Genomic DNA, 4466 nt, shown 5'->3' with positions numbered 1-4466 from the left:
GCCTTGATAAAAAAAAAAAAAAAAAAAAAAAAAAAAGGCCAAAAATAAAAGTAAATAAAAAAGATGGCTAAGAAGCATATTAAAAGGTGTTCGACATCATTAGTAATTAGGGAAATACAAATTAAAACCACTTTAAGATTTCATCTTACCCCAGTCAGACTGGCTAAAATCAAGAGAGCAAATGATATCAAACGTTACAAAGGAATGGGGAAAAGGGACCACTCATCCACTGCTGGTGGGATTGCAAACTTTTCAACCCCTATGGAAAGCAGTGTGGAGAATCCTTAAAAAATAAAAATGAACCTACCATTTGACCCAGTTATACCACTCCTTGACATATATCCAAAGAATTCATCCTATTATAGAGACACTTGTACATCCATGTTTGTTGCTGCTGTTTTCACAATAGCTAAGAGATGGAAGCAACCTAAGTGTCCCTCAGATGACAAGTGGATAATGAAAATGTGGTATATTTTATGATGGAGTTCTACTCAGTAGTAAAGAAAGATGAAATCATGAAATTTGCAGGTAAATGGATGGAACTAGAAACTGTTACTAAATGAAGTAACACAGACCCAGAAAAACAAATGACATATATTCTCCCTCATATGTGGATCATAGCACCAAATCCTTATAAGTAAGTATGTATCCAGACATAACTACAAGAACCAGGATAATGAAAAGTAACCAGGGAGGTAAAGGAAAATAAAGAACCTAAGAGAGAAGAACAGTAGGTGTTACTAAGGGAGGTATGGATAAAAATGGGGTTATTTAAATAGGAGGAGGAGGGATGGTTATACAAGGAAACTTGGGGATAAAGGGAAATAAGGAGCTCAAGAGAGATGGGACCATAGGAAAAGGGTACTATTAAGGGAGAAATGGGGAAAATGGGGGCACTTTAAATGGGAAACCATGGTGGAAGGGTTATATAGTGAGAGAGATAAATAATGCCTAGCTAGTTTTAAAAAACCAGAGGGAACCATACTAGTCCAACAACCTACTAACAAATTTTACATACAACTAGCTCAAGTTAAATAGATAAACATGTCTAGGCAAGGTTCATCTGAGAACCATTGGTCTTTGCCCAAGCTTTATCTCCATAGCACATGGTAATTAAAAGTACCAGACTGATGGAACTAACCTTCTTGGATGTTTAACAGCCATACTTTAAGGCCTATACTAATTTAGGTCTATACTAATCTGGTCAGAGGGACTTAAAGGACAGTTTTTGCTCCTTTACCTCCAAGATCGACTAAGTTCCAGGGCACAACAGAGCATTTCTCAAAATGTCTTGTAACTGTGGTGAGTCACCTGTCCTCTTGTTCAGGGAGGCCATGGAGACCCCACCAGATGGACTTGAACCAGTGTCCAGTCTACAAAGAGGAGGGTCAACTCAGAGGAAACATTTCCTCCATCCTTCCAAGGGAAACCAGACTTGGTTGAGCAGGACCTTTGACTTATCTTCACATAGGTGGAACTGGTAAAAGAAAGGAGCCAGGGGCTCCTCCCAAGCCCATGTGACCCCTGAGGAACAGATCCTCAAATGACCTTAAGAGTAAAAATAAATTGCTTTATCTGGGCCAACTGTATATGGTCTTAAACACCTAAAATGAAAGTATAACCAAAGATTAAAGGGATCAATATAATTGTTTAAGAGTCCACATGCATAGCTAAAGGCTATGTAACAAGAAATAATGATAGACAGGAGATACCTTCCTTTGAGTTGTTGGTCAGGGTGGACCAAGAGAGTCCAAGACAGTAACCCAGCATAGAACTGAGAAAATGAACAGCAGACCTTAATCTTATCTAAATGAGTATTGGCAAATGATTGCTGCTAGATGAGCAAGAGCTGATCTTCCTAAAACAAGGGACTCTAGATATAGGTAGGCTGACTAGACTCAGTGGATGGACTTGCATTGGGGAATGGCTGGGGGCACTGACAACACAGTGGACAGTAACAGGGATGACAGAGTATATGGTCTCTAGTGGTTGGGGGGGAAGCTATGGGAGGGTGCCATTTGGGACGAGAGTATAAAGATTGCTTGGGGTGTTCTGTATGAGATATACACAAAAAAATCAATTTAAAAAATTTAAAGAGAGGAAGAAGTAGTGGATATACTGCTGTTGCCTTTATACTTCCTCATTGTCAAGTGCAGAGAGATTAAAAGATTGCTTTAAGTGCATAACAAGTTTTGAGGGTGGCACATATCACATAGGCAAGTGAACAGCCAAGCATCATGCTTATGAACCAAAGAAGGATCTGAATAAAACATCTTAAGAGAGAAATGGTTTACTCTGACTCTGGATTTTAAAGCTTTCATTCTATTGTGGCAGACATACCTGGACTCCCAGCCTATGGGATGGTGTTACCCACATTCATGACCTCTACGTTACTCCTCCCTGAAAACACCCTCACAGACACACCCATAAGCATGTATAACTGCTCTAGGTATGTCTCAGTCCAACCTAGTTGATGTCCAGATTCACACCACCACTTATAATATACTAATATTATATTATTATAAGGTTTTCAAAATGAGAGCATATATTAGCTCACTTAGTCCTTACAACAATTTCATAAATAATGCTCCATTATCATACATTCTTTATTGCGATATAATTCATACACCTTATAATTCATCCATTTAATGTGTGCATTTGTTCATATATATATATATATATATATATATATATATATATATATATATAAATACACATATACATAAGTGCCTATGTAGATGAATATCCAGATACATAGACACACAGAAATGTATATTCAAATGTATATACATAGAAATATATATGTATGTATGTATGTTACAAAGAAACAGGAACTCTTTAAAGATTTGTTTTTTAATATTTTATTTAATTTTTGTTTTATGTGCATGAGTGTATTGCCTGCATAAATGTAAATGCACCCTTGTCATACAATGCCCAAAGAAGTCAGAAGAGGGCATCAGATTCCCCTGGAACTGGAGTTAAGGATGGTTGTTAGCTGCCATGTGGGTGCTAGAACTTGAACACAGGCTCTCTGCAAGAGCACCCAGTGTTCTCAACTGCTGAGCCATCTCTCCAGCCCCACTATAAAGATTTTTTAAAATATTTTATTATTTTTATTTTTTATGTGTATGAGTGTAATGCCTGCATGTACATAGGTGCACTTGTGTCATGCAGTGCCCATGAAGGTCAGAAGAGGGTGTCAGATCCCCTGGAACTGGAGTTACACACTGTTGTTAGCTGCCATGTGGGTACTGGGAATGAAATCCAGATCCTCTGCAAGAGCAGCCAATGCTCTTAACCACTGAGCCATCTCTCCAGCCCCCTCTATTAAGATTTATTATAGAAACTGCCTCATACAAACATGGTGGCTTGATGGGTACCAAACCTGCCATCTACATGCTGAAGATTCCTGAAAGCTAGATATATAGTTTGACCTGGAAAGTTTATGTGGATTCCAGTCCAAGTAGGAGCATTGAGATTAGAAGACTGTCCCAGGTCAGTTACACAGAATTAATTCAGTCTTCCTCTGACTTTTCTTTTTCTTTTCTCTTCATTTTTCCTTTATTGATCTTTTTTGTGTGGGGGGGGTCCAATCACATTAGATGTCACTTGTCAGTGGGATGATCATTTGCTTTTCACAATACACAAACTTAAATGCTCATTTTTTCTAGAAATACTCTCACAAACAGACCGGGAATAATATTTAGTCATTTATTTGGGCATATCATGGCCCATCAAGTTGATAAAATTATCCACCAAATGTAGTACAGACAGACATATACTTATTTTGTGAACTAATTTTGAGTCCTGCAGCCTTGATGGACTCTGAACTTAGTTTTAGTTTCTTTTCAATAGGCTCATTAGATTGTCAAAAATAATGTGTCATTTTTAAGAGAAGGTCATTTTCCTTCTTCCTGCCCATGGAATCCTGGTATTCATTTTCTTATATAGTTGATCTTGCTAGAAATTGCTAGAAATGTTGGGAGTGGGTATTTTGTCTTTATCTTAAAGTACAGCATATGCTTTTCCACCCTCAAATGAGATATTAACTAAACTTCACTGTCTTATTAAAAAGTGGCTTTGCATTCCTTTAAATAAATTTTCTTCATTTGCAAAGATATTCAAGTGGGTTTAGTACTTGATTTTGTTGAATAGTATATCATATTAATGCAACAAAATTAATGTCTTCCAGATGTTAAATCAACCATGTTGTCTAAAATAAATTCCATTTTGTCATTAAAAAAAAGACTGCTTTAAAAGAAAAAAAATTTGTGGAATTACAAAATGTTTCTATTTAAGTTACAGAAAAAAACTAGAAAGATAATTATATAACAGTATTGTTGTTACATAACTGTCACCCAACTTCCTTTTTCTTTTTTAAAATATTTTATTATTTTCATTTTATGTGTATGAGTATATTGCCTGCATGTATGTGAGTGCACCCATGTTGTCCAATGCCGTGGAGG

The 4466-nt window shown here is 36.7% G+C and overlaps 1 pseudogene; it reads right to left on the bottom strand.

The window, feature by feature from the left end:
- Positions 1–2150: 2150 nt before the first annotated feature.
- LOC115067509 lies at positions 2151–2260 on the bottom strand (annotated as a pseudogene).
- Positions 2261–4466: the final 2206 nt, after the last annotated feature.

This window comes from Nannospalax galili, unplaced genomic scaffold (assembly GCF_000622305.1).
Source record: "Nannospalax galili isolate Female #2095 unplaced genomic scaffold, S.galili_v1.0 scaffold125, whole genome shotgun sequence".
Lineage (NCBI taxonomy): Eukaryota > Metazoa > Chordata > Mammalia > Rodentia > Spalacidae > Nannospalax > Nannospalax galili.
This window is presented reverse-complemented; position numbering and strand designations above follow the sequence as displayed.